Below are 10591 nucleotides of genomic sequence, written 5' to 3' on the forward strand. Positions count from 1 at the left end.
CTGCGCATACTGGTGGTAGTTAAGCTAGTAGTGGTGGAACCCCTGCTGAGCCTGGTTTGGCAAATGTTGCACACCACAGTCCGTCGGTCATCCGGTGTTTCCTTAAAGAACCTCCAGACTTCTGAAAATCTAGCCCTCGCCGCAAGAGCCCTCGCCACGGGAGCTTCACTAGTTGACACATTTGGCGCTGATGCACCAGCTCTGGCCCTGCCTCTCCGTCTGGCCCCACCACTGCCTCTTCCAACCTGTTCTGGTCGAGGACTCTCCTCTGTCTCAGAAGCACTGTGTTCACCCGGCCTATCAACCCAGCTTGGGTCTGTCACCTCATCATCCTCCGATCCCTCAGTCTGCTCCCCCCTCGGACTTCCTGCCCTGACAACAACTTCCACACTGTCTGACAACCGTGTCTCCTCATCGTCGGACACCTCTTTAGACACTTCTTCCACTATGTCAAGAAGGTCATCATCAACCACAGACTGCGACTGGTGGAAAACCTGGGCATCGGAAAATTGCTCAGCAGCAACCGGACAAGTGGTTTGTGAGTGTGGGAAGGGTCCAGAAAACAGTTCCTCAGAGTATGCCGGTTCAAATGGCAAATTTTCCTGGGAGGGGCAGACTGGGGGGGAGGAGGCTGAGGTGCAGGAGCTGGAGGAGTGCCGATTTCGGTGACATGGGTGGACTGCGTGGAAGACTGACTGGTGGACAAATTGCTCGAAGCATTGTCGGCAATCCACGACATCACCTGTTTGCACTGTTCTGGCCTCAACAGTGCTCTACCACGAGTCCCAGTAACTTCAGACATGAACCTAGGGAGTGTAGCTCTGCGGCGTTCCCCTGCTCCCTCATAAGCAGGTGGTGTCTCACCCCGCCCAGGACCACGGCCTCTGACCCCTGCAGTAGTTGGACGCCCACGTCCCCGCCCTCGTCCTCTACCCCTAGCCCTCGGGTTAAACATTTTGAAAATGAGAGTTATAACTTTAATTTTTTTTTAACTTTTTTTTGTGTTTTTTTGGTTTTTTTTGTGTTTTTTAGTTTTTAAAACCAAACGATGCTATCCTATTGCTATGGCTATTTTCTAGCCAAGTATGAAAGCACACTACTATGTCAGATGAGATGACGCTGAGTTATTAAACAAAATAAACGTAAAATAAAAAAGGAAATGGCAGACTGTGCCTAATTGAAATCCAACCCCTAATAAATTTTCCCTTCGGTCTTTGCAATGGATATGTGCATCACTAAGCGCAAAACACAGCGGTCGCAAGTCTCACTACAAATTTCTCACAATTTGCTAGTAGATGCACTGCAGCAAGTACAGCCACCAGCAGATCAACCAGAAATCAAATATATATAACGCTACTGTAGGCGTAAGTAAGCCGTTTGGATTCTCATATGGCTATTTTCTAGCCAAATATGAAAGCACACTACTATGCCAGATGAGATGACACTGAGTTATTAAACAAAATAAACGTAAAATAAAAAAGGAAATGGCAGACTGTGCCTAATTGAAATCCAACCCCTAATAAATTTTTCCACTTCGGTCTTTGCAATGGATATGTGCGTCACTAAGCGCAAAACACAGCGGTCGCAAGTCTCACTACAAATTGCTCACAATTTGCTAGTAGATGCACTGCAGCAACTACAGCCACCAGCAGATCAACCAGAAATCAAATATATATAACGCTACTGTAGGCGTATTTAAGCCGTTTGGATTCTCCTATGGCTATTTTCTAGCCAAGTATGAAAGCACACTACTATGCCAGATGAGATGACGCTGAGTTATTAAAAAAATAAACGTAAAATAAAAAGTAAATGGCAGACTGTGCCTAATTGAAATCAAACCCCTAATAAATTTTCCCACTTTGGTGTTTGAGGTGGATATGTGTGTCACTAAGAGCTAAACACAACGGTAGCAAGTCCCCCTGCAAATTCCTCACAATATGGTACTAGCTACAAAAAAAAAAAAAAAAGTATAACGTTATTGTAGCCCTAAGAAGGGCTGTTGGGTTCTTGTAGAATCACTCCTGCCTAACAGTAAGCTAATAGAACACCCTAACGCTTTCCCTGACCAGCAGCAGCTCTCTCCCTAGCGGCATCCAGACACAGAATGATCCGAGCAGCGCGGGCAGCGGCTAGTCTATCCCAGGGTCACCTGATCTGGCCAGCCAACCACTGCTATCGACGTGTAAGGGTACCACGTCATGCTGGGTGGAGTGCAGAGTCTCCTGGCTTGTGATTGGCTCTGTTTCTGGCCGCCAAAAAGCAAAACGGCGGGAGCTGCCATCTTCTCGAGCGGGCGAAGTATTCGTCCGTGCAACGAGCAGTTTCGAGTACCCTAATGCTCGACCGAGCATCAAGCTCGGACGAGTATGTTCGCTCATCTCTAATCTTTATGCTTCAATATGTCCGTAACCTCAGGACACTAAGATAGTAGAGCCCCATAATAGGAGAAATTTAGCTACACATTGAATGAAAGTTATAGATGGGGAAAAAAGGGTCGGGACACAGGATCCCAGTACAACTCATCCAGTGAGAGGCCTCCTGTAACTCGTACCTCCCAAACTTTGCAGGAGAGAAAGTGGCACAAAAGGTGCTGCAGAATTGCAGTATCCACACAGTATTTCTCACCCTCTTAGTGCCTCCATCTCCGTAAGGGCTCTTTCACACAATCGTGTGCAGTCCGTGTATATGTGTCCTATGGTGGCGCGATACCACGGGCTGCGGACAGAGAAGAGGGCGGGAGTCAGTGCTTGATACAGAAATATAATGCAGGGATGTTCTCTCTGCCAGACAAGCAGCGCCAGACCTGTGATAGTTAATATTGTTTCGGTGCGGCTGTTCGTCCGGCAGAGGGAACATCCTTGCATTATATTTCCATATAATGCAGGGACTCCAGTCCACTGCACAGTGTGCAGCCAGTGGGATCGTGGCACCATTAGAGATGGGCGAATCGATTCTAATGATTCTAACTTTCAGGAAAGGTTTAATTCGTCACTAAGCGGAAGTTTATGCTGATTCGCGGGAACGAAGTTGGTTTTTTTCCCCTCATGTTTCTGCTAAATGGGCACGAGAACAACGTGTTACATGGGGCAGAGAACTCTGGGAAGGAGAAAGGAACACCCCCGATGACATCTGCAGACCCGTAAGCCAATCAGCGAGCGGCAGGCTTATGTGATGTCACACAGCCCTATAAAACCAGCCATTTTCTATCTCAGCACTTCACACTTCATGTTGTAGCGTCCAGCTGCTGCTATAATGCTACGCGATTCTTGCTGCAATCCCTCGCTGTTCTCTAAGGGGGATCTGTATACCCCAAATAGCAGTTCTGTTTAGTGACAAAATCGAATAGGAAGAAATCTGTTTGACATTCATGCATCTGCAGTAGTGAGCTGTCAGTTGTGGGGTATCTGTATAACGCACATTGCCATACCTTATTGTGGCTCTAGTTTACAGCCAGATTCACGTGTCAAATCCACGTAGTTTATACAGTGATTTTTGCTGAAATTACACTGTCAGTTGTGGGGTATCTGTATAACGCACATTGCAATACCTTTTGGGGGCTCTAGTTTACAGCCAGATTCACGTGTCAAATCCACGTAGTTTATAAACCACTATGTCAGACAGAAAGGTGGCAGGTGGAGCAGGCAGAGGTGGCAGCACAGTAAGGGGATGTCGCAGCAGGGGTGACTGAGGCCAGAACTGCCGTTGTCATCTAGTGGCAGTGTGTTGATCAACAACCCAAAGGTTGTTGAATGGTTGACTAGGTCATCCAATTCCTCAAATATAACATCTGACAACCCCAGCCAAGAGTCCGTGGGTTCCTCTGATACATCAACAAGTTGACATGGCCCAGGAGCAGGTCTGCGGCCCTCACCTGTCCTCAACCAGGCTCTGTCCTGTTCCTTTCCCGCAGCCAGAGAGCTACTAGGTGGTCTGGGCTCAGCGCCACTATTCAGCGAGGACGAAGTGTATGAGGACAGTCAGCAGCTGCTTTGCAGTGAAGAGGTGGGGCAGACTTCCGCTGCTTCCTGCAGCAGGCAGGCTGTGCATACTGACACCGGTGAGGAGAGTAGCAGTGACCGGGAAACGCAAATTGACGTTGATGTAGCCGATCGCACTTGGGAGCCAGGTGTAGCAGGGGATTCATCATCGTCGGGCGAAGAGAGTGTCAGCTTGCGAGAGTGTTGGCAGTAAAATTACCACCTCAGCGGTGTGGCAGTTTTTTGTAAAGACACCAGAGGAGCCGAGCGTGGGTATATGTCGTATCTGCGGGCAGAAAGTGAAGCGTGGCCAGGGAGCTAACCTTGGCACCACGGCCCTGCGCCAACACATGCAGCGTCACCATCCAATGGCCTGGGAGAAACGGGTGTCAGATGCGGTCCATCCTGCAGGCGCAGCAACAGCAGCAGCACCTAGTGGCACACATGATGTTTCAGCAAGTCAAGGCTCCAGCACCTCTGCCGAAGAGAGCTGTTTGTCTTTGACATCATCTCCCCGTCCAGATGCTCCTGCTCCTCGCTATGCATGGACATGTACATAAAATGAGACTGCTGGGACTAGGGGGAAATCTGTGTATTTGGGTAAGTAATTGGCTTAGTGATAGAAAACAGAGGGTCGTCATTATTGGCACATTCTCAGATTGGGTGGATGCTACCAGTGGAGTGCCACAGGGGTCAGTATTGGGGCCACTTCTTTTTAATATTTTTAGTAACGATCTTGTAGTGGGTTTACACAGTCAAGTTTCAATATTTGCAGATGATACTAAGCTGTGTAAAGTAATAAATACTGAGGTCGATAGTTTAGCATTACAGAGGGATTTGTGGAAGCTTGAGGAGTGGGCAGAGAAATGGTTGATGAGGTTTAATGTAGGTAAATGTAAAGTTATACGCTTGGGCAATTAAAACAAAAAGTATAATTATGTTCTAAACAGTCAATTATGTGGTAAAGCTGCAGCTGAAAAATACCTGTGGGTATTGGTAGATGGTAAACTTAATTTTAGTGACCAGAGGCAGGCAAATAAAACCATGGGATGTATCGAGAGGAATAGATTCTCACGATAAGGACATAGTTTTGGCCTTATATAAATCCTTGGTCAGACCACACATGGAATATTGTGTACAGTTTTGGGCACCAGTGCATAAAAGCGACATAGTAGAACCGGGGGAAGAGGAGAGCAACCAAGATTATTAGGGGAATGGGGGGACTGGAATACAATGACAGATTACAAAATTTGGAATTATTCAGTTTAGAAAAAAGACGACTGAGGGGAAACCTCATTACAATGTACAAATACCCGAATGAGCAGTATAAGGATCTCTCCAAAGATATTTTAATACCTAGGCCTTTGACCAGGACAAGGGGCCATCCTCTACGCCTAGAGGAGAAGCGGTTCTACCATCCCCATAGACAGGGGTCATCCTCTACACCTAGAGGAGAGGTGGTTCTACCATCACCATAGACAGGGGGCATCCTCTACGCCTAGAGGACGTCCTACCATCACCATAGACAGGGGGCATCCTCTACACCTAGAGGAGAGGCGATTCTACCATCACCATAGACAGGGGGCATCCTCTACACCTAGAGAAGAGGAGGTTCTACCATCACCATAGACAGGGGGCATCCTCTACACCTAGAGGAGAGGCGATTCTACCATCACCATAGACAGGGGGCATCCTCTACACCTAGAGGAGAGAAGGTTCTACCATCACCATAGACAGGAGACATCCTCTACACCTAGAGGAGAGGAGGTTCTACCATCACCATAGACAGGGGACACCCTCTACACCTAGAGGAGAGGAGGTTCTACCATCACCATAGACAGGAGGCATCCTCTACACCTAGAGGAGAGGCGGTTCTATAATCACCATAGACAGGGGGCATCCTATACACCTAGAGGAGAGGAGGTTCTACCATCACCATAGACAGGGGGCATCCTCTACACCTAGAGTAGAGGAGGTTCTACCATCACCATAGACAGGGGGTGTCCTCTACACCTATAGGAGAGGAGGTTCTACCATCCCCATAGACAGGGGGCATCCTCTACACCTAGAGGAGAGGGGGTTCTACCATCACCATAGACAGGGGGCATCCTCTACACCTAGAGGAGAGTAGGTTCTACCATCACCATAGACAGAGGGCATCCCCTACACCTAACCACCAAATCCACAAGACACTCAATTAAGTGGCACAGAGGCCTAACTTTATTTTAAATAACACACACACATGCAATCAATGTTAATTTTCCTGTTTCAAATTTTCCTAAGAATCTCCACTTGCCCATGGTGATTTGCCACCAGATCTAGGTGAGCTGGAGGAACTCTTTCATATGCATTATTTGCCACCAGACCTGTGGACTACCCTCTTGGAGATCCACTTCCCATCCTGGGGTCCTTGCCCACGAGAATTCATCCCACAAGGCCCCTCCTACCACTGCTGCTGCGACAGACTGGTAACCCAAATGCTGAAATATCAAATTAAAGGGGACAGTGTTTGGCAGCAGATGGTAAGTCTTTGTAAGTATTTTGGTTTACTTCTAAAACCCGTTTTGGCCCACCTCTCTGCACTTTTCCTCTAACCAAAACAAAACCCCTCCCTTTTAAATGACCCCTGTTCTGCTAGTTAATTGCCCCTGTCATGCGCTGACTACGTTCCATCTCTGGCTACTCTACATTGCTTACTTTATTTGGGGTAGAGGGGCAAATATGAAGGTTTTCCCTAAGGTTTGGGCCAAATGACCTAGAGACTGCCATGGCTGGTACTGAGCTCCCCGGTATCTATCTGATTATTGGGAACAGGCTGAGCAGCGTCACTGTGCTGAGTTGTATTGCATCATATTTTATGCACATTATAATAATGAAGCTCATATTTTTTCTGAGCTGGATCCCAGGCTTGGTAAGTAGCCCTGTTATGCTGCTACTGAGATCGATACAGGTTCTTTTTCTGAACCAGCGCCATTAGTTTCCTGTTCTACAACTTGGAAAACCTGATCTGCAAGTTGCGAGGCTGAACAAAGTTTAACTGTTTAAATATTTTACTGTGTAAACTACAAAGTAAATAAATATTTTTGTTTCACAAATTCATTTTTAATATTCTTACCCACAACAGCAATGAATATACAATTTGTATGGTAAGATATAATAGTTGTATCGCTAAATCTGCACTTTATCTCCCAGCATTGCCCAGGATAGTAAATCTCTGCTCTAAGCTAGAGATGAGCGAGCACTAAAATTCTCGAGTGCTCGTTACTCGAGTCGAACTTTTCCCGATGCTCGAGTGCTCGTTTCCAATAATGAACCCCATTGAAGTCAATAGGAGACTCGAGCATTTTTCAAGGGGACCAAGGCTCTGCAATAAAATGTGTCATTTTATTGAGAAATAAGGAAGTCAGTCCTGTTTCTTTGTTTTTTTTATTCAATGGAATATTCGTGGGAACTTAAAAAAGGAGAATGACTCGTGTTAAACATCTACATTGTGTTCTTCACACATATTGTTCTTCACATACTATCGTGAAGAACACCGTTCTGCACTAATGTCTTCTGATAAGTTAGCAGATGTACGGAAACATCTGCAATGTGTTCTTCACTTAAATGATCCTTAAATTTCACTGTTCTTCACTGTGTTTACTTAAGTGAAAGCTCGTTATCGAGCAGGCGAAATACTCGTCCGAGCAACAAACCATTTGGAGTATGCTAATACTCGAATGAGCATAAAGCTCGGACAGGTATACTCGCTCATCTCTACTCTGACCGCCTCTGTCTCTCTCGCTGACTGTGTCTGTCTCAGACTGTCTGTTTCTGTCTGTCTCTAACTGTGTCTTTCTCTGACTTTTTCTGTCTCTGACCATGTCTATCTGTCTCTGTCTCTGACTTTGTATGTCTGTCTCTGTCTGTCTCTGACCCGGGAAATGCTCGGCCGCGCCCCCCGATTTCCGTCACGTGCATGCCGGCCACAATCCGATCGTGTGCTCCAAAATCCTGGGGTAATACAGGGAAAATCGCCGCAAATCGGAAATATTCGGGTAACACGTCGGGAAAACGCGAATCGGCTCTTAGTAAATGACCCCCATTGACTGATTCAAGATGGCAGCTGGTGTCCCATCGTATGAAATTCAAACCCTTTCCTGCTGATTTTGCGTTTCCATTTTGTTGCCTACCATCTCAGAAAACTGGCAGAGCATTTTATTTCCCCCCTTGCTGCGCCTTATTTATGAAAAGACAGCACTACAATATCAATGCTTTCCCGACACTCACTACTTGTTCTGTTTTTGGGTGCAAAATTGTGCCACCGCTTGTGAATCGGACACGTTTTCTGGCGCTTCTATCTTTCTGACGCAATTTTTGGCACAAAAACAGAGAAAAGCTAAAAGCAAATCTAGTGAATTCTATTTCACTTCATGAATGTGGAGACAGTTCTTAATCTTTGGGTTTGGCCGCCAAATCATCAATCCCTTGCGCCATAAACTTAAATCATACAGAAAATTGTAGCACATTCCCAGCGCCACCCTGGGCCCAAATTAATGGCCCCGACAGTGCTATATAAAGGGCAAGGTAGTTACTGCACATATCTTCTAGCAGGTCTGTTTCTTTGTTAGTAAATACTTAAAGGAAGAGTCTTGTTTTTGGCTGACGGAGCACATGACTCATATCAGTTTAACCCGAAGCAACATTGTTACCCGGCATCATCTCCTTGTTATTTGACAATGCCATGATGCATAAATATTAGCATAAGAAAGTTCATCATTGTTTTATCTATACTCATTTTATATTAAGTATATAGTAAGTAAGTAAGCATTCTAGTGGTCAAGATTCAATGGGGTTTATTTACTAAGGGTCTGCGGCCGCACAGTGGACTTTCAGTGGACTTTCCATCGTTTTTGGGTTTAAAGCGGCTGTGACTGGTATTTTACTGGGGATTGTGTCACATGCGATTGGATTGTGGCACGGCTACGCTGCTTCCATGCGACAGAAATCGGGGGGCGGCCGTCTGACAATCCGACTGATTCGGACTGAGTGCGGGATTTAACTTTCAAATTGTGTCGCCAGATCAAGAACTTACATGCACCAGGAAGAAGGTAAACTCCGGTGGACCTGAGCGGGGAAGCGTCATATGCAGGATATCTTAGTGACTCCCCGCAAAGCGCATTATACACGGACAATGCCCTTACATGCACCAGGAAGAAGGTGAACTCAGGGAACCTGAGCTGGGAAGAGACATATGCAGGAAATTGAGCGCACGAACTTAGTGAATCCCTCCGGTGGACCTGAGCGGGGAAGCGTCATATGCAGGATATCTTAGTGACTCCCCGCACAGCACATTCTACACGGACAATGCACTTACATGTACCGGGAAGAAGAAGGTGAACTCCGGGGACCTGAGCGGGGAAGTGACACATGCAGGATATCGGGCGCACGATCTTAGTGACTCCCCGCACAGCGCAATATACACGGACAATGCACTTACATGCACCAGGAAGAAGAAGGTGATTTCCAGGGACCTGAGCATTGAAACGACACATGCAGAATATCGGGCGCACGATCTTAGTGACTCCCCGCACAGCGCATTATACATGGGCAATGCACTTAAATGCACCAGGAAGAAGAAGGTGAACTCCGGGGACCTGAGCAGGGACGCGACACATGCAGGATATCGAGCGCACGATCTTAGTAACTCCCCGCACAGCGCATTATACACGGACAATGCACTTACATGCACTAGGAAGAAGAAGGTGATTTTCAGGGACCTGAGCGGAGAAGCGACACATGCAGGATATCGGGCGCAGGATCTTAGTGACTCCCCGCACAGCGCATTATACACAGACAATGCACTTACATGTACCAGGAAGAAGAAGGTGAACTCCGGGGACCTGAGCGGGGAAGCGACATATGCAGGATATCGGGCGCGGGATCTTAGTGACTCCCCGCACAGCGCATTATACACGGACAATGCACTTACATGCACCAGGAAGAAGAAGGTGAACTCCGGGGACCTGAGCGGGGAAGCGACACATGCAGGATATCGAGCGCATGATCTTAGTGACTCCCCGCACAGCGCATTATACATGGACAATGCACTTATATGCACCAGGAAGACGAAGGTGAACTCCGGGGACCTGAGCGGGGAAGCGACACATGCAGGATATCGGGGGCATGATCTTAGTGACTCCCCGCACAGCGGATTATACACGGACAATGCACTTACATGCACCAGGAAGAAGAGGGTGAACTCCGGGGACCTAAGCGGGGAAGCGACACATGCAATATATCGGGTGCACGATATCAGTGACTCCCAGCACAGCGGATTATACACGGACAATGCACTTACATGCACCAGGAAGAAGTAGGTGAACTCCGGGGACCTGAGCGGGGAAGCGACACATGCAGACTCCTCTACCACAACTACCTGCACTCTCTTTCCAGTTGTCAAAGAGACTCCCACAACATCCATAGGATTTGCTCCTCACTTTCCCTCTTGTTGCGTTCTTTTTCTCTGGGTTCTGCTTAAGTAATGTTCTCCAGACGTGGGAGTCTCCAGAACTTGCAGTCCAATGCTGTCCGTTCCTCAAAACTTGATAATCTAGCCCCTTGTGTGTCAAGGC

This window comes from Engystomops pustulosus, chromosome 9 (genome assembly GCF_040894005.1).
Source record: "Engystomops pustulosus chromosome 9, aEngPut4.maternal, whole genome shotgun sequence".
Classification (NCBI taxonomy): Eukaryota; Metazoa; Chordata; class Amphibia; order Anura; family Leptodactylidae; genus Engystomops; species Engystomops pustulosus.